Consider the following 21,710-nt stretch of genomic DNA (forward strand, 5'->3'; position numbering starts at 1 on the left):
TTTATAACATAAAGCCATACAATTAAAAAATCATATTTTTTCCACAAAAATGATCTTTTCACCCTCAATTCTTATTTTTCCAAGGGTAACAGGACCGTAAAAGTTATTGTGCAATTTGTCCTGAGTACGCTGATACCCCACATGTGGGGGTAAACCACTATTTGGGCGCATGGCAGAGCTCGGAAGGGAAGCAGCGCCATTTGACGTTTTTGGCTGGAATTGAGATCGGACACCATGTCGCGTTTGGAAAACTCCTGATGTACCAAAACAGTGGAAACCCCCCACAAATGACACCATTTTGGAAACTAGACCCCCTAAGGAACTTACCTAGATGTGTGGTGAGCACTTTGATCCCCCCAGTGCTTCACAGAAGTTTATAATGCCCGGGCGTGAAAATAAAAAATTTGTATTTTTTCCACAAACATGATCTTTTAGTCACTATTTTTTTATTTTCCCAAGGGTACCAGGAGAAATTGGACCCCAAAAGTTGTTGTCCAATTTGTCCTGAGTATGCTGATACCCCATATGTGGGAGAAAACTACTGTATGGGCACACGTCGGGGCTCGGAAGGGAAGTAGTGACGTTTTGGAATGCAGACTTTGATGGAATGGTCTGCGGGTGTCATGTTGCCTTTGGAGAGCCCCTAATGTACCTAAACAGTGGAAACCCCCCACAAATGACCCCATTTTGAAAACTAGACCCACTAAGGAACTTATCTAGATGTGAGGTGAGCACTTTGAACCCCCAAGGGCTTCACAGAAGTTTATAATGCCAGGGCATGAAAATAAAAAAATCGTATTTTTTCCAGAAACATGATCAATTAGTCCCCAATTTTTTCATTTTCCCAAGGGTAACAGGTGAAATTGGACCCCCAAAAGTTGTTGTCCAATTTGGCCTGAGTACGCTGACACCCCATATGTGGGAGAAAACTACTGTATGGACACACGTCGGGGCTCGGAAGGGAAGCAGTGACGTTTTGGAATGCAGACTTTGATGGAATGGTCTGCGGGTGTCATGTGCGTTTGGAGAGCCCCTGATGTACCTAAACTATTGAAACTCCCCACAAGTGACCCCATTTTGGACACTAGACCCCCCACGGAACTTATCTAGATGTGTGGTGAGCACTTTGAACCCCCAAGTGCTTCACAGAAGTTTATAACACTCGTACGTGAAAATAAAAAAATCATTTTTTTCCACAAAAATGATATTTTTGCCCCCAATTTTTTATTTTCCTAAGGGTAACAGGAGAAATTGGACCCCAAAAATTGTTTTGCAATTTGTCCTGAGTAGGCTGATACCCTACATGTGGGGGTAAAACACTGTTTGGGCGCATGGCAGAGCTTGGAAGGGAAGGAGCACCATTTGAGTTTTTCAACTCAGAATTGGCTGGAATTGAGATCAGACGCCATGTTGCATTTGGAGAGCCCCTGATGTGCCCAAACAGTGGAAACCCCCCAATTATAACTCCAACCCTAACCCCAACACACCCCTAACCCTAATCTGAGCCCTAACCCTAGCCCTAACCCTAGCCCTAACCCTAGCCCTAACCCTAACCCTAACCCTAACCCTAGCCCTAACCGTAACCCTAGCCCTAACCCTAACCCTAACCCTAATGGGAAAATGGAAATAAATACTTTTTTTTATTTTATTATTTTTCCCTAACTAAAGGGGTGATAACGGGGGGTTTGATTTACTATTTATGGTGGTTTTTATGTTTGGCAGCTGTCACACGCTAAAAGACGCTTTTTATTGTAAAAATAGTTTTTGCATCACCACATATTGAGAGCTATAATTTTTCCGTATTTTGACCCACCGAGTCATGTGAGGTCTTATTTTTTGCGGGACGAGTTGACGTTTTTATTGGTTCCATTTTCGGGCACGTGACATTTTTTGATCGCTTTTTATTCCTATTTTTGGGACGCAGAATGAACAAAAACCAGCGCTTCATGAATTTCTTTTGGGGGGGTGCGTTTACACCGTTCCGCGTGCGGTAAAATTGATAAAGCGGTTTTATTCTTCGTTTCAGTACGGTTACAGCGATACCTCATTTAGGTCTTTTTTATGTTTTTGTCGGTTTTATGCAATGAAAACTATTTTATATAAAAAATAATTATTTTTGCATCGCTTTATTCTGTGAGCTATAACTTTTTTATTTTTTCGCTGATGATGCTGTGTGGCAGCTCGTTTTTTGCGGGACAAGATGACGTTTTCAGTGGTACCATGGATATTTATATGCGTCTTTTTGATCGCGCGTTATTACACTTTTTGTTTGGCGGTATGATAATAAATCATTATTTTTTGCTTCGTTTTTTATTTTTATTTTTTAAAGGGTTCGCTAAAGGGGTTAACTAATGGGACAGTTTTATAGGATGGGTCATTACGGACGCGGCGATACCTAATATGTGTACTTTTATTGTTTTTTTTTTTATTATTTCCAAAAAATGGATTTATTGGGGGAATATTTTATATAATATTTTAATATTTTTTTTTTTTTCTAATTTATTTGGCGATTTTTTTTTTAAATTATTTTAACACTTTTTTTTATTTTTTTTTTACTTTATTAAATAGTCACAGGTGGGACATCACTGTCCTGTGACAGATTGCTGATCTGTCACATCACAGATCACTGTGACAGATCAGCGATCTGACACAGGCACTGCAGAAGGCTTCCTCATGCCTGCGCTTTGCAGGCACTGAGGAAGCCAGCTTCCTCAGGCCCCCGAATCCAAGATGGCGACGGGGGCCTTCGGGGGCCTGGAGGAAAGGAGCCCCCCGCAGCAGCGCTGCACATTGCGCTGCCGTGGGGGGCTCATGGAAGCACGGAGGGAGCCCCCTCCCTGCCGATGCTTCCCATTAACCCCCGGTACACCGCGATCATGTTTGATCGCGGTGTGCAAGGGGTTAACGTGTCGGGGGCGGTCCGTGACCGCCCCTGACACATTGTGCCGGGTGTCAGCTGTGATAATCAGCTGACACCCGGCCGCGATCAGCGGCGCTCACCACGTGGGCGCCGCTGATCGCGCCGACGTACTATCCCGTCCATGGGCATAGGGGCCCAGGTCCCATGGACGGGATAGTACGTCGGATGGCAGAAAGGGGTTAACCAATCACGCACAATTGTTTTTTTAATTCCGCAATCTCTAGTTTCTCTATATAATTTATCAATGCCGCCGTATGATCCTGATGCTTTAGGCATAAAATATTGTTTCTCTAATATTTTTTCATCGTGTCTAGAAGACATGTTCTCATGAACGAATACCGTCTTTATCAGAAATTCAAAATGTATAAAATGAAATTAAATGTGGAATGTAATACAAATATATCATGATTGATATCAGTATAATATGAGTATATCATGATTGCTTGGGTCAGCATGATGGGCTGTAACTGGGATGCTCTTGTGGGTGTTAACTGGAGGTGTAGACTTTCTGCTGATTGCTTAAGACCTTTTGGTGAGGCGGAACTGAGATGTGAAAGTAGGTGGAGTAACCCTGCTGTGTGGCTTTAAAACAGGCATTTAGGTGATGTCCTTACCATTCAGCAATAGAGACAGTTTTCCGTTTATACTGGGCAGCAATTTCTACTCTTTAAAATAGTAAGTATTAACACATTATTTAATTAATATTATGGGCAATTGTTGTATAGTAATTAGAGTTGAGCGAAACGGGTCGAAAAAATTCAAAAGTCCCCGACTTTTGGCAAAGTCGGGTTTCATGAAACGAAACCCGACCCTAGGATAAGGTCGGCCACGAGGTCGGCGACTTACGCGCCAAAGTCGCGTTTCAAAAGTTTGTTTTGCGCTCTTTTTCAGCCAATCAGGATCCACGGACACTGTGGGCAACGTGATGACCTAGGCACGGGTCACCACCATCTTTCAGAAGGGCATGCAAGTGATTGGCTTGCTTTGGTGGGCGTCACTGGGGGTATAAAAGGGCGTGCACGCCAACCGCCATCTTACTTCTGCCGATCTTAGTATAGGGAGAGGTTGCTGCTGATTCTGTAGGGAGAGCATTAGGCAGGGAAGAAGACAAAAAAACTGCTTCTGCTGCTAGCGATTTGGCCTGCACAACACACAAGTCACTGTGTGTGCAGTGCAAGGGGAGGCTATATTGTGGTGTATCAGTGGTGTTGGTTGTTGGGCTGCCTTTTAAGGCTTCCTGACACGCTGGCATTTCTGTTTACCCACTGCTCCGCAAACTGCTTTTTTAAAAGCAATCCAATCTCCCTTATCCTCTAGTCACTTTTGTCACAGCTGTGCCATCGAGCCTGTCACATAGCGCTCAGATATCAGTGGGCCTCACACAATCCACAAGTGTCCAGTGTCCAAAAGTGTGCGCAGAGATTCAAAATCTCCATTATCCTCTCGTCACTTTGGTCACAGGCAGCTGTGTCATCGAGCGTGTCACATAGCGCTCAGATATCAGTGGGCCTCACACAATCCACAAGTGTCCAGTGTCCAAAAGTGTGCGCAGAGATTCAAAATCTCCATTATCCTCTCGTCACTTTGGTCACAGGCAGCTGTGCCATCGAGCGTGTCACATAGCGCTCAGATATCAGTGGGCCTCACACAATCCACAAGTGTCCAGTGTCAAAAGTGTGCGCAGAGATTCAAAATCTCCATTATCCTCTCGTCACTTTGGTCACAGGCAGCTGTGCCATCGAGCGTGTCACATAGCGCTCAGATATCAGTGGGCCTCACACAATCCACAAGTGTCCAGTGTCCAAAAGTGTGCGCAGAGATTCAAAATCTCCATTATCCTCTCGTCACTTTGGTCACAGGCAGCTGTGCCATCGAGCCTGTCACATAGCGCTCAGATAACAGTGGGCCTCACACAATCCAAAAGTGTCCACTGTCCACAAGTGTGTGCAGAAATTCGAAATCTCCCCTGTCCTATAGACACCTTGTACCTTGTTTTACATTACTATATAGTTTGTTGGATTTTGTCTACATTTCTACCAAAAATGAGGAAGGCTGGTGGAAGAGGCCGTGGAATTGGGCGGGGGTTGGCAGGTGGTAATGATGGTGTTGGTGGTGGATCTGATGGTAGTGGCAAGAGCAAAATAGGACCGAATGCAGGAGGTGCTGACCCTGCGACATCGTCTGGCTACATAAGGCCTCGAACGCTTAGTTTTCTAGGAGTTGGCAAACCGCTTTTAAAGCCAGAGCATCAGGAAAAAGTTTTGTCTTACATTGCTGACTCAGCCTCCAGCTCTATCGCCTCCTCTTCTTCAGTTGTAAAAAGTAAAAGCACTGTCGTCATTGGAGGCTCATGTTCATGAACCACACCTTTCCTTGTGTCCTTCACCCCAACCAAGATTGAAGGATGACGCAGGCCATACTACTGATTACTCCATGGAGCTGTTTTCACATACCATGCCTGGATTATCAAGTGAAATGGTGAATTACCCAGGCCAAGATGAATCTGACATGGAGTGCACTGATGCACAGCCGCTGATGGATGATTCTGCTGGTACATTCACTCAGAGCACTACATTGTCCTCGCAGTGTACAGAGCCAGATTTTGACCCTGATGAGACTCAGGTGCCCCTTCCCGCACACTATACCACCATACACGGTGACACAGAGAAAGGTGCACATGACATAGAAGAGGAGGTGATGGATGACCCAGTTGTTGACCCAGATTGGCATCCATTGGGGGAAGAGGGTGCTGCTTCCAATAGCTCAGATGAGGAGTATCCACAGCAGACATCGACATCGCAACAGCTGTTATCTGGCAGGCCCGGAGCACTCCAAAGACAGGTTCCAAACATCAAAAGAGTTGCTGGACAGCTTGTCCAGAGGGTCAAAAGATCACAGCATGCTAGGCCGCAAAATGTCTGCCAAAGTAGGAAGAGTGCAGTGTGGCACTTTTTTGAACAAAATCCTCATGATCAGGCCAAGGTTATCTGTAAGAAGTGCGCAAAGACCTTTAGCCAAGGGAAAAATCTGAAAAATTTGAATACCAGTTGCATGCTTAGACATTTAACCAGCATGCACTTGCAAGCGTGGACACAACACCAAACCTCAAGTGCCACATGTGCAACTGATCACAACGAAGGTAGTCAGCAACGCTACATTGTTTCCCCCACTGTAAGCCCACCGGTTAGCACAGCAGCAAATGTTGAGGTGTCGTTGCAAGGCCACAGCAGTCAGGGAATCCCACTGTTATATCAACAAAAGACTGATTCTAGGCCATCAGAAAGAACACCAACTCCATCACCATCATCAACCCTCTCCCAGTCCGCCCTGTCCACCGCTACTTCCACCATATGCAGCTCTCAAGTCCAGCTCACCCTCCCAGACACTATGAGTAGGTCAAGAAAGTACTCAGTCTCTCATCCGCGTACACTGGGTTTGAACGCCCACATTGCCAAACTAATCTCGTTTGAGATGATGCCCTTTCGGTTGGTGGAAAGCACAGCTTTCCGCGAACTCATGGCCTATGCAGTACCACGCTATGACCTACCCAGTCGCCACTTCTTCTCTCGCAAAGCCATCCCAGCCCTCCACCATCATGTGAAAGACCGCATTGTCCATGCACTCAAGCAGTCAGTGAGCGGAGAGGTGCACCTCACAACTGATGCATGGTCCAGTCGGCATGGCCAGGGCCGTTACGTGTCCATCACTGCGCACTGGGTTAATGTGGTGGATGCAGGGTCCACAGGGGACAGCGGTGGTGGGACAGTGCTGCCTAGCCCACGGTCTAGGAAACAGTTGGCTGTAGGTGTTCGACCCTCCTTCTCCTCCTCCTCCTCCAGAAGCGACAGCTCGTCCACAGAGCGCAGTCGTACGAGCACTCCATCTGCAGCTGCCACTGTTGCACACGATGTGTCCCCCTATCGAGCAGCTAGTGGAAAGCGTCAGCAGGCTGTGTTGCAGATGATGTGTTTGGGCGACAGACACACCGCCGAGGTGCTGGCCGAGTACTTGAAGCGACAAACTGAGTCATGGCTGGGCAGTGTACATCTTGAGGCAGGCAAGGTAGTTAGTGATAACGGCCGTAATTTTGTGGCAGCCATAGCCCTTTCAAAACTCAGCCACATACCTTGCTTGGCTCACACCTTGAACCTGGTGGTGCAGTGCTTCCTCAAAAATTATCCGGAGTTAACAGCCCTGCTCCAGAAGGTGCGAAGACTGTGCGCGCACATCCGCCGGTCGCCTGTACACTCCGTTCGTATGCAGAAGCTGCAGCGATTGCTCCACCTTCCCAACCACCGCCTCATTATCGACATTGCAACAAGGTGGAACTCCACCCTGCACATGGTGGAGCGGCTGTGCGAGCAGAGGCAGGCCATAATGCATTTGTGGGAGGATACACGGCCAGGCACTTTGAGAGCAGACATGGAGTTGACAGGCGTGCAGTGGTCGAAGCTGAAAGACCTTTGTAAAGTCCTTCAGTGTTTTGAGGAATGCACACGGCTGGTAAGCGCAGATGACGCCATCCTAAGCATGAGCATCCCACTTATGCGTCTGCTCATGCAAACTTTGATGCACCTTAAGGAGCAGGCGTCTGTAGCCAATGTTGATGAGGAGGAAGAGGAGGAGGGAATCCTTGATGACATTCAGCCATTGTCTGCTCAGGGACCTCTCCTGGACGAGGTGGAGGAAGAAGAGGAGGAGGAGGAGGATGATGGGGATGATTACTTAGGGGAGGAGGATGCATCTCGTGGGGCAAGTGAAAATGTTGGCGTGGCAAGGTCTGGTACAGGGTTTGTGCGTGACTGGAGGGATGTGGATTTGCCAGAAAGTGCTCCTCCACCCAGCACTCGCAGTGCATCATTGACACCGGGAACATTGGCCCACATGTCAGATTATGCCTTGCGGATCCTAAAAAGGGACCCCCGCATTGCCAAAATGATGAACGATGACGACTACTGGTTGGCCAGCATCCTGGATCCACCCTATAAAGGCAAATTACAAAACATCATGCCACAGGAGAACCTTGACCTAATATTGGCTAATAAACAAGCAACTCTGGTAAATCGGTTGCTTGAGGCATTCCCAGCACACAGCAGCGGTGATGGTTCTCACACAAGCCGTACGGGCCGGGGGCAGCTTGGCAGAGGTGTTCGTGGTGCACACAGCAGAAGTGGCGTTGGAGACAGGGGTTTCATGACAATGTTGTGGACTGATTTTTCAAATACCGCTCACACAACTGGTAATACTGCATCGATGGAAAGTGACAGGAGACAGCAGTTGTCAACTATGGTTACAAAATACTTTTCCTCCCATATCGATGTTCTCCCACACAGGTCATTCCCCTTTGACTATTGGGCCGCTAAACTGGACACCTGGCCTGAATTTGCCCAATATGCCTTACAGGAGCTCGCTTGCCCAGCTGCAAGTGTGCTATCGGAAAGAGTCTTCAGTGCAGCTGGATCAATCCTGACAGAAAAAAGGACCCGTCTGTCAACCCAAAATGTGGATGATCTAACCTTCATTAAAATGAACCACGCATGGGTTTCCAAAGATTTTGTCCCACCTTCCCCTGATGACACATAGGGTGACAGAAAAATGGCTTGCTTTGGTCCACCTCTTCCTGGTACTTCACCTATTTCGCATTTTGCATCAGCTGAATGTCCAACATCAACATATGCCACTTACTAAAACTCCCTAACTATGCTGCCTCCCCCCCCATGGCCGGGGTCACCACCTACCGCACGACACCGTGCGAGTGCCATTGCCCTGGACAGGTGGGTAGGCCGACTCTTGGGCGCGGGCACTGGCACAGGGTCCCTCATAGTGCAATCAAGTGTCTCTGACGGTGGTGGTGCACACCCGCCGTCAGACACACCGCTGTACTATGAGGGGCCCAGTGCCAGTACCGACGCCAACGAGTGGGCCCCCCTTGCTTGGGCAGGGCCCCAGCATTTGCAATCTTTACCTCTCCCTGCTCCTCCGCTGTGTAATCAGGGCCGTCAAATCCATACTGTGCCTGACACCGTCTGAGCCTGCCTCCTGAGACATATATTTTGAATGTGTACGCTATCCATACATGTTATCCAGGGATACGGTACCCTTTCTAACCTTTGTGCAATCACGTGCAATCCATACTGGGCATAACACCGTCTGAGCCTGCCTTCTGAGACATATATTTTGAATGTGTACGCTATCCATACATGTTATCCGGCGATACGGTACCCTTTCTAACCTTTGTGCAATCACGTGCAATCCATACTGTGCCTGACACCGTCTGAGCCTGCCTCCTGAGACATATATTTTGAATGTGTACGCTATCCATACATGTTATCCAGGGATACGGTACCCTTTCTAACCTTTGTGCAATCACGTGCAATCCATACTGGGCATAACACCATCTGAGCCTGCCTCCTGAGACATATATTTTGAATGTGTACGCTATCCATACATGTTATCCGGGGAAACGGTACCCTTTCTAACCTTTGTGCAATCACGTGCAATCCATACTGGGCCTAACACCGTCTGAGCCTGCCTCCTGATACATATATTTTGAATGTGTACGCTATCCATACATGTTATCCGGGGATACGGTACCCTTTCTAACCTTTGTGCAATCACATGCAATTCATACTGGGCCTAACACCGTCTGAGCCTGCCTCCTGAGACATATATTTTGAATGTGTACGCTATCCATACATGTTATCCGGGGATACGTACCCTTTCTAACCTTTGTGCAATCACGTGCAATCCATACTGTGCCTGACACCGTCTGAGCCTGCCTCCTGAGACATATATTTTGAATGTGTACGCTATCCATACATGTTATCCAGGGATACGGTACCCTTTCTAACCTTCGTGCAATCACGTGCAATCCATACTGGGCCTGACACCGTCTGAGCCTGCCTCCTGAGACATATATTTTGAATGTGTACGCTATCCATACATGTTATCCAGGGATACGGTACCCTTTCTAACCTTTGTGCAATCACGTGCAATCCATACTGGGCCTAACACCGTCTGAGCCTGCCTCCTGAGACATATATTTTGAATGTGTACGCTATCCATACATGTTATCCGGGGATACGGTACCCTTTCTAACCTTTGTGCAATCCCGTGCAATCCATACTGTGCCTGACACCGTCTGAGCCTGCCTCCTGAGACATATATTTTGAATGTGTACGCTATCCATACATGTTATCCAGGGATACGGTACCCTTTCTAACCTTTGTGCAATCACGTGCAATCAATACTGGGCTTAACACCGTCTGAGCCTGCCTCCTGAGACATATATTTTGAATGTGTACGCTATCCATACATGTTATCCAGGGATACGGTACCCTTTCTAACCTTTGTGCAATCAAGTGCAATCCATACTGGGCCTAACACCGTCTGAGCCTGCCTCCTGATACATATATTTTGAATGTGTACGCTATCCATACATGTTATCCGGGGATACGGTACCCTTTCTAACCTTTGTGCAATCACGTGCAATCCATACTGGGCCTAACACCGTCTGAGCCTGCCTCCTGAGACATATATTTTGAATGTGTACGCTATCCACACATGTTATCCGGGGATATGGTACCCTTTCTAACCTTTGTGCAATCACGTGCAATCCATACTGTGCCTGACACCGTCTGAGCCTGCCTCCTGAGACATATATTTTGAATGTGTACGCTATCCATACATGTTATCCAGGGATACGGTACCCTTTCTAACCTTTGTGCAATCACGTGCAATCCATACTGGGCCTAACACCGTCTGAGCCTGCCTCCTGAGACATATATTTTGAATGTGTACACTATCCATACATGTTATCCGGGGATACGGTACCCTTTCTAACCTTTGTGCAATCACGTGCAATCCATACTGGGCCTAACACCGTCTGAGCCTGCCTCCTGAGACATATATTTTGAATGTGTACGCTATCCATACATGTTTTCCGGGGATACGGTACCCTTTCTAACCTTTGTGCAATCACGTGCAATCCATACTGTGCCTGACACCGTCTGAGCCTGCCTCCTGAGACACATATTTTGATTGTGTACGCTATCCATACATGTTATCCAAGGATACGGTACCCTTTCTAACCTTTGTGCAATCACGTGCAATCCATACTGGGCCTGACACCGTCTGAGCCTGCCTCCTGAGACATATATTTTGAATGTGTACGCTATCCATACATGTTATCCGGGGATACGGTACCCTTTCTAACCTTTGTGCAATCACGTGCAATCCATACTGGGCCTAACACCGTCTGAGCCTGCCTCCTGAGACATATATTTTGAATGTGTATGCTATCCATACATGTTATCCGGGGATATGGTACCCTTTCTAACCTTTGTGCAATCACGTGCAATCCATACTGTGCCTGACACCGTCTGAGCCTGCCTCCTGAGACATATATTTTGAATGTGTACGCTATCCATACATGTTATCCAGGGATACGGTACCCTTTCTAACCTTTGTGCAATCACGTGCAATCCATACTGGGCCTAACACCGTCTGAGCCTGCCTCCTGAGACATATATTTTGAATGTGTACGCTATCCATACATGTTTTCCGGGGATACGGTACCCTTTCTAACCTTTGTGCAATCACGTGCAATCCATACTGTGCCTGACACCGTCTGAGCCTGCCTCCTGAGACACATATTTTGATTGTGTACGCTATCCATACATGTTATCCAAGGATACGGTACCCTTTCTAACCTTTGTGCAATCACGTGCAATCCATACTGGGCCTGACACCGTCTGAGCCTGCCTCCTGAGACATATATTTTGAATGTGTACGCTATCCATACATGTTATCCGGGGATACGGTACCCTTTCTAACCTTTGTGCAATCACGTGCAATCCATACTGTGCCTGACACCGTCTGAGCCTGCCTCCTGAGACATATATTTTGAATGTGTACGCTATCCATACATGTTATCCAGGGATACGGTACCCTTTCTAACCTTTGTGCAATCACGTGCAATCCATACTGGGCCTGACACCGTCTGAGCCTGCCTCCTGAGACATATATTTTGAATGTGTACGCTATCCATACATGTTATCCAGGGATACGGTACCCTTTCTAACCTTTGTGCAATCACGTGCAATCCATACTGGGCGTGAGAATGGCTGGCGAGCTGTTAAGCAAGCTACAGCACCTGTCCAGACAAGTACAGGGATTCCCTAGCGAGGAGACTTATTTGATTGTTTTCAATGTTGGGACAGCAATTTTTGGGGAGCACTATACTCTGGAGAATGATAGATGGGGCCCACCATACACTGGAACATTCCAAAGGTGGACATCAGACACTGGAGCAGCATTTACAGGGCCCATTATACACTAGAGCATTAGAAATGGTGCCCATTATGTTTGGAGCATTATTTGGGCCCATAAGACAGTGGAGCTTCATCCATGGGGACCAACATATACTGTAGCATTATGTGGAGCTCATCATATACTGTTTCAAACATTATATGGGACCAATGATTCTGTATGGAGAAATAGATGGGCCTCGTCATGAGATGTAAAAAGTGAGGTATTTTTCATTGTACTATATCGCTATTTATCTGCTGTATCGGAGCATGATGAGTTGTGGTATGTGTTAAAGGGGCGCTCTTTCGCCCAGGGCACATGAAAACGTGCAGCCAGCCCTCCCCCCCCACAACTTTAGCCAAATAACCCCCATTTTTCAGTGCGTAACTTGTATTATGAAGTTAATTAAGGTTGACAAGCTTAAGTAAGAAGAATTGATGCTTTTGGCATTCAAATGGGCACTGTAGGTGTGTTTCCTGTCCTCCTCTCACTGTCGACTTTTATTCCCCATTGACTTACATTGGGTTTCGTGTTTCGGGATGACCCCGACTTTTCCCTATAATCGGACGATCTTGCTCTACCCGACTTTTGGAAAAGTCGGGTTTCACGAAACGAAACGCGACCCTAAAAAACCAAAAGTCGCTCAACTCTAATAGTAATATTTATTATATAGGATATAATTGTATTTTCCTTAGTATAGATTTACTCATTTAGAAGAAATTTAGATATTTAATACAATATTTATTTGCTGTATATTTATTTAATTGTTGTTCGCACTGTATTTTCCTTAGAATAGATTTGCTCATTTAGAAGAAATTTAGATATTTCATACAATATTTATTTGATGTATAATTATTTAATTGACGTTCGCATATAATTTTATTTGCCTTTTGTATCATTTATCATATAGTATATAAAATGTATTTCTTCGGCATAGACTTAGATTATAATTTTATATTATAGTACTTTCCACTGCATAGTTTTAGTTAATAATTTTAAAAGTATAATAGTATTCACACTTTTAATAATTTTAGTTAAGATGGAAGCCTACGATTTTGTTCTTACGAGCACACAATTCCAACAACTAGGTAGGACTTATATTGAATATAATGAACGGAGTGTTAGACAATCTGATTAAAGCTTTGTTTTGTATACAGTATTAATTATATAATATTTTGTTCTTTTTAAGAAGAGTCTATAGGGCCCAACTTTTCTGAGGTGTATCAGACTTTGGATTTGGATTCCATAAATGAAGGCCCTTTAGCGCCTTTTAATGCTGGCGGAGAATCAAGCGCTGCAATTTCACATTATCCTATCACTGGTAAGCTGTATATTTGTATAATAACTGCTTTAATCATATGTAGACGTGAAACTAAATACAATTTCTCATACAGATGCTGAGATGCTGCAAGCGGCCGATAAGCAAGAAAACAGCCATGTTACTGAACCTGTAAATCTGACGAATCCGCTGCGGACGCGACAAACATATGAAAAAGGTAAGAACATATGGAAAAAAGTAACATCTCTTTGAAAAAAGATACGGCCTATGCAGGGATGAAATTTCCCCTAATTTCTTATACAGGTAACCAACACTTGAAAGACTTCTATAATGTTGATGGGTCCATGGTTTCTAACAGTCCTAAAAAGCCGCGGAAACCGCGAAACACATCGCTCAAGATGAGGACTCCCAGGGTTTCTATCAGGCCTAGCGGGAAACCAAAAAATATGGCGCTGCTGATTCGAAAAGGTAATGTGAGCTTGAAAAACAGTAGATAATCAGTACCGTGAAGAAAATCATTTCAGGACTGTGTAATAGTTTTATTTTATTTACAGCTGATAAACGAGCGGCCAGAAAAATGCTATATTCAAATGATAATGCATCCATCCCACTGACGGTGAATAGTGAGACGACTATGAACCCAGAGCCCGCAGAAGACCAATACCCAGAACATTCTTGTAATTATATATTTAGTTTTCTGTAATAATGATAATAATCTTTATTTATATAGAGCTTACATATTCTGCAGAGATTTATAATTCAGTTATTCATAGACAACCAGTCATAAGTAACAGTTATCAAAACAATAATTAAAGCAAAATTAATGATGCCCCTGCTCATAAGGGGTACAACCTAAAATACTATCTTTATACAAACACTTATATGTGTTTCTTGACTATCTGGTACGTGTAACATTTCCATTGTTACTCAAGCTTCATGGACATCTGACACATGTAACTTTTTTCTTTTAGATACAAAGAATATGCTAAAAAAAGATGCACAGCCATTGCTGCAGCCTCAAGTACTGCAGGAGCACATTCTTACGGTCCAACGCAGAACCCCCAACAAAGAGTTAATCTGGCTGTGAGATCAACTCCGCTTTCACAATCATTGTTCTGTCAGATGAAGAAAGTCCTGTGAAACCTAAGCAACCTAGGAAGGCGGTACTGAAGTCTTCAGCCCGAAAATATAACGCCGACTCAGCCGCACCCAATATTACACATTCAATCACTTCCGTGGACAGTGTGCCACAAGCTGAATGTGAAGCCATCAACAGAGAAATTGATCAGCTTGCTGAGGGTAAGAAGACCTCTAATCTGGACAATATACGTGTGTGTCATACTATACACCCTGCAGATATTACTTTTGCAGGAACGTCTAATGAATTTGCAATTGTAAATCCTTTAAAGAGATGAACAGTATCAACCCAGACCCAGAGGGCAAGTAAAAAACAAAAAGTACACAATACCCCAATTACCCCTGGGTGGCCTGAAGAACAGTATAAGGTGTTTCATGATATGGCGCCTCAGTACCTAAATTACAAAAACGTTATTACTCATCTTAAATATTTCTGTGACACTTATAAAAGGTTACAAACTGCTACCCCAACACCTGACATTGTTGATGAGCTATATTCGTTCAAAAGAGACTGTGCAGATGGTCCATCAGTCTTTGTGAAATCAAATAAAAATAATTCAGTGTGACTAGGCTTGGTTGGTTATGGTCTGCAGAAGTTGTCTAAAATATCTCCACAAAGGGGCTATAGATCGAGAACAATTAAACGAGCTTGAAGGCTGTTGGTTAGTGCAAGACGTTCACTAGCAGCTAGAAGCCTGCGAGAGTTAACTCACAGACCGATAACTACACAAAACCCTCAGCTGTTGATTCATGCACAGAGTTCCTCGTTTAACAGCCATGATCCCCATAGGGATGTTAGCACCGATGTGTCTCCAATCGCTCAAAGCTTTGAGCCTCTTGAAACACAGGCTGAAAATGTACATGATGTTGCAGCTGACGGTCATGTTGATGAAAATGTACGGGACATAGATGAAAATGGACATGATGATGCATCTGATGGTCATGTTGATGATAATGTACAGTACGTAGATCAATCAGTATTTTTACAACATTTTTATCACCATCAAAGAGATGTCCGCAATTTCAATGCTCGCATGTGTATTGATCATTTCAGATTTGCAAATTTAGACCGCATTCAATCATTTGTAGAAGCCCTAAACATCGTTCATGGAGCCATTCAGTCTTTGCTGGACAGATTCATCAGAGACATTGATCCTGGAGACTTTGTTCAGTTAAGGCTTGATAGCGGTGACACGTTAGATCTCATTTTCACTACAAAACAGACAAGGGAGGATTTTAGTTCTGAAGCATTCTTAAATGCCATAGCTCGCACATTGCAAAGCAATGTTGAATGCTTAGCAAACAACTCCCTGAAATTAGTCTTAACAATTATTAAAAAGAGACGCGGAGGCATAAAAAGACGTCTGAAATCTTTAGCGAGTAGTCAAATCATTAAGCAAAAGAAACGCTGGCTTTACGACTATAATAATTACAGCACAAATATGTGCTTTGCAGCTAGCGTGTGCGCCCTGATCACCGACACTGATGATGGCAATACAGTTTTACTGAATCGTGCTAAAACCATACACGCAGCACTGGCTATCCCTGAGGACCAACCTATAAGTTTTAGTGATATTGAAGCTTTTGAGAAACATCTGGGTATCAACATTAAAGTATTATACTACAGTCAGGGCGACTGGCGATATTTTCAAACAGGTAATACTCTAGTGCTAGAACTATTTTCATATTGCATCATGATAATCACTACTACGGTATCAAAAATATGAAGGGTTTTATAGGTGCGGATTACTTTTGTGAAAGATGCAATTCGTTGTTTCATCACAAATTTAATCATTCGTGTCAATATTTTTGCAAGGCTTGTCAAAGAGAGATTTGTGTGGAGAGAACCGACAATGGATCAGCCACCTCGCTGTCAATTTGTCGTGTGTTTTGTCGGTCCAGTGAGTTCTTAGACCACCACACTCATTTATCTGCAGATAATCCAACATTCTGCAGACTTAAAATATTTTGTGATAAATGTCATCATTTTGTCCCCAGAGAAAGTGATTCTGAACATAAATGTAAAGGATTGCGTTGTCCTGTCTGTCACAGACGTTTAAATAAATTTGATGAGCACCTTTGTTACATGCGCCGGTATGTACCAAAGGAGGCGACAGATCAATATTTATTTTATGACTTTGAATGTATGCAGGAGACAGGTACTCACATCCCAAATTATATTTATGCTACAACTCTGTATGGTAGCCCCTCCTGGGAGTTTGAAGGTAAATCAGCAACTCATGATTTTGTGCAATTCTGTACATCCGGTAAATTTTCTGGATATACCTTTATAGCCCACAATGCTGGAAGATACGACGCATACTTTATTGTTAAGGCACTGATTTCTGAAAAACTCTGTGTGAAATTGATATCCCGAGGTGGCCGTCTCTTGTGTGTAACACTGCCTGATTTGGAACAGAGGTTTATTGACTCCCTAAATTTCATACCGATGAAACTTAGTAAGATGCCGCAGGCTATGGGGTTCTCAGGCTCAAAAGGACATTTCCCTCACTTTTTTAACACCAAAGAAAATCAAAACTATGTGGGTCCCCTACCAGCTGTGAAATATTATGGGGTAGAGTATATGTCACCTAGTGAGAAAGGGGAATTCATGGAGTGGTATGAGACGCAGGAAAATACAACTTTTGACTTTAATTCTGAACTAAAGTCTTACTGCAAACAAGATGTTGAGATTCTGAGACACTCATATGAACTTTACAGGGAGCGTGTCATGGAAATGATGCAGAAAAATGTGAAAATATACTGTAAGCGAGAAAAGAAAAAAATTGAAGCGTCCAGATGTGTTGATCCTTTTCAACCCTTGCATCTGTATGTATGTCAATGTACAGGTTTACATTTCTTCCAAAAAAGACCATTGCCATTTTACCAGGTGATGATTATCACAAGACAAAAAAACGCTTTTCATCACCCGCTATACAGTGGCTCATGTATGTATCCCACACAGAGAACATAGTAATCCAACATGCTTTAAGAGGGGGTGAAAAAACGAGTTGGGAAATATTTTTTAGACGGTTATGCCTATGTTAACGACAGACATATTGCATTCGAATTTCAGGGGTGCTTTTATCATGGGTGCCCAGTCTGCTATAATGAATTTGATGCAAATAAGGTCACAAACACCTCCTATGGTCAATTATACTATGCCTTTTTAGCTAAAAAACGTTACCTGCAGTGGTGTGGCTACACAGTGAGAGTACTGTGGGAACATGAATGGAATGAAATGATTCAAAAAGATTCTAATCTTCAATCATTTCTTCTACAAATGGAATTCCCTACCCCTTTAGATCCCCGCGATGCTCTTTATGGGGGACGTACTAACGCCATTAAACTTTATCACCAACTGAAACCTGGGGAGACACTACATTACTATTATTTCACCAGCCTGTATCCCTTTGTAAATAAAACTAAAACATACCCCGTTGGTCATCCACACATTATCTATGAGGGTTTTGGGTACATTAAAAATTACTTTGGTATTGCCAAAGTCAAGGTCTGTCCTCCGAGAGATTTATTTTTTCCTGTTCTACCAGTAAAACTCAGCAAAAAATTATTGTTTCCTCTATGCTACACATGCTCTGTAAATTCGCAGACAGAGGAATGTACACATAGTGATAAAGAGCGGGCTCTGGCAGGTACATGGTGCACTATAGAGCTTGAGATGGCTGTAGAGAAAGGTTATAGGATAGCCCACATTTATGAAATTTGGGATTTTCCTAAAACCAGTGATCGCCTGTTTTCTCGGTACATTAAATTACATCTTAGGGATAAGCAGGAGGCATCAGGCTATCCTAGCTGGTGCACTGATGACAGTAAGAAACAACAGTACATTGATTCCTTTCTTGACAAAGAAGGGGTGCAATTACGCTCTGAAAATATAGGAGAGAACCCTGCTAAGAGACAGATCTCCAAACTTTTCTTAAATTCTTTATGGGGAAAGTTTGCCCAGAAATCTAATTTACCATGTACCAGCATTATTAGCAATCCTGATGAACTGTTTCAACATGTTTTTTTACCGTATTACGATGTTTCGATGTTGCATTTTATTGATGATGAAACCGCAACAATTCATTGGAAATATACAGAAGGGCACCACACCATCACCAAGAACACAAACATTTTTATAGCCTGTTTTACAACAGCATATGCTTGACTAGCGCTTTACTCTCTGCTGGACAGGCTGCAGGAAAGGTGTCTTTATCACGATACTGATTCTGTTATCTTTGTGCAGAGAGAAGGTGAGTGGAGTCCTCCTTTAGGTGATTACCTGGGGGAATTGACCAGTGAGATACTGTCATGTCTGCCATGTCTGTCATGTCTGCCCTGTCTGTTTTCTCTCAAGAACTCCTGGAGTGATGTGCATGCGCATATCTTGTCTGGTATCCTGCTCGTTCCCTAGAGCAGTGTGCACACTCACCTCATATCTGAGCTGCAGGATGCCTGCGTTTCTGCTCTGTCTTCTGTGATCTTCTCGTCATGTCTAGAATCTCTGATCAGGTGTCCCTGTCTGGATCCTGCACTGTCTGTGTCAGAGACACCGCACTGCACTTGCTCATAGAGCCAGTGCGCTTGTCCTGAGTACAGAAGCAGTGCTTATAGATACCTGTGGAGCAGGTCAGCAGAGGTGACCATGCGTGCTTCAGGCTAATAGTGTCAGGGTCCAGTCAGCGCTGGAAGGTAAAGAGGCACGGGACCTGCGGACACTGAAACTGAATAATCTGGCACGGGACCTATGGTCATGTGACTGCAAGGGGGCGGGGCTTAGCGTCCTGTTTACAGATAGGACAGGACACCATACAACAACTCAGAGTCAGGCAAAACAGAGGTCACAACCGTACGGGCAAATGAGGTACAGGAGGGACAAACAGACGGGTAGTCAGACAAAGCCAAAGGTCATACACAAGAGGGCGATGTGGTACCAAGGGGATGAGCAGAGAGAAGTCGGGTCACAAGCAGAGAGTCATACACGAGAGGTAGCGCAGTACAAGAGGGTCAGGCAGAACTCGTAACAGGGGCAGAACCAGATCACAACCGAACAAGCAAGCAAGATATCAGGCACAAGGCACACGTATACAAGAGGTCACTTAACTCAGCCGAGGGCAGGAGTATAACTGATACCGGACCCAGGTCCAGTGAGCACTAAATAGCCTCCTGCTGGCAGAGGGAGGCAGCACAATTAACCCATAGTCTAACCAGGACGGGTCAAAGCGAAATCCCGTCCTGGATCATGACAGTACCCCCCTCTCAATGGGGGGCCACCGGACCCCCAGGTCTCTCAGGGTACTTGGCGTGAAAGGCTCGGATCAACCGATCCGCATGAACTGATCGAGCAGGAACCCACGAGCGTTCCTCAGGACCGTAGCCCTTCCAATGTATCAGATACTGAAGGGCGCGACGGACCAACCTGGAGTCGACAATTCGTTCCACCTCGTACTCAGCCTGCCCATCTACCAAAACCGGTGTCGGCGAAGATGATGACCCCTCCCCACCGGACCTCACAGGTTTCAAAAGGGCCTTATGGAAAACATTAGGGATCCTTAGAGATGGCAGAAGACTCAACCGAAAAGCCACTGGGTTAACTGCTTCGGTAATTACATAAGGATTTATAAACTTGGGTCCAAGCTTCGCAGAGGGGACCTTGAGCCTTATATTTTTGGTGGATAACCATACCTTATCTCCGACCTGAAACACTGGACCCACGGATCGTTTTTTGTCCTCAAAAAATTTAAATTTGTCCTGGGCCTTCGTAATATTATTCTGGACCTCCCGCCATACCTCCCCCAACCGCTGGATCGTCTCATCCGCCCCAGGACACCCAGAATTCAAGCGGGAAAATTCTCCAAAATGAGGATGAAACCCATAATTGCAAAAAAATGGAGATGTACCCGTAGACTGGTTAGTGCGGTTGTTAAATGCAAACTCAGCCAATGGTAACACAGAACACCAATCATCCTGTTGGGCTGAGGTCAAACAGCGCAGAATTTGCTCCAGAGACTGATTGGTCCGCTCAGTCTGCCCATTAGTCTCTGGATGGTAGGCGGATAAAAAGGACAGACCAATGCCCAACCTCCTACAAAAGGCTCTCCAAAATCTGGACACAAATTGCACTCCCCTATCAGACACCACATTCAGGGGTACCCCATGCAACCGCACCACATGCTCCACAAACAATCTGGACAATGTTTCCGCATTAGGTAGAGCTGCCAAAGGTACAAAATGTGCCTGCTTACTAAACCTGTCCACTACGACCCAGACCACGGTATTACCCTTGGAAGGGGGAAGGTTGGTGATGAAATCCATGGACAGATGAGTCCATGGTCTCTCAGGAATTGGCAGTGGTACCAATTCCCCGGCCGGTCGGTTATGGGGAGTTTTCACACGGGCACAAACCTCACACGCAGACACATACTCCCCAACATCAGAGGCTAAAGAAGACCACCAGAATATTCTAGCAATGGCCTTCCGGGTCGCTGAGATCCCTGGATGTCCACCCAGAACTGAGTCATGGAACTCCTGGAGGACCTTGAGACGAAACTGAGCTGGCACATAAAGTTTATCCACCGGCTTAGCTGGAGGTGCAAGAGCCTGGGCTTCTCGAATCTCCCGTTCCAACACATTAGAAACCTCTGCCACCACCACCCCAGGCTGAAGAATGGAGGATGGAGGTTCCGGGGGGGACACCGGATCTAGACTGCGTGACAACGCATCCGCTCTGATATTCTTGGATCCTGGTCGGAAAGTGATCGAGAAGTTGAATCGGGAAAAAAAAAGTGACCATCTAGCCTGTCTGGGAGTCAACCTTTTAGCTGACTCAATGTAAGCTAGGTTTTTGTGGTCCGTGATTACCGTTATAGGATGAACAGCCCCCTCCAAAAAATGTCTCCATTCTTCAAAGGCCAGTTTTACTGCCAGAAGTTCCCGATTCCCCACATCATAGTTTCTCTCCGCAGGGGAGAACTTCTTTGAGAAAAAGGCGCAAGGTCTTAAATTGGTCAAAGTGGCGGGTCCCTGGGACAATACCGCCCCCACCCCCACCTCTGAGGCGTT

This window comes from Dendrobates tinctorius, unplaced genomic scaffold (genome assembly GCF_039654945.1).
Source record: "Dendrobates tinctorius isolate UK_male_01 unplaced genomic scaffold, ASM3965494v1 ptg000019l, whole genome shotgun sequence".
Lineage (NCBI taxonomy): Eukaryota > Metazoa > Chordata > Amphibia > Anura > Dendrobatidae > Dendrobates > Dendrobates tinctorius.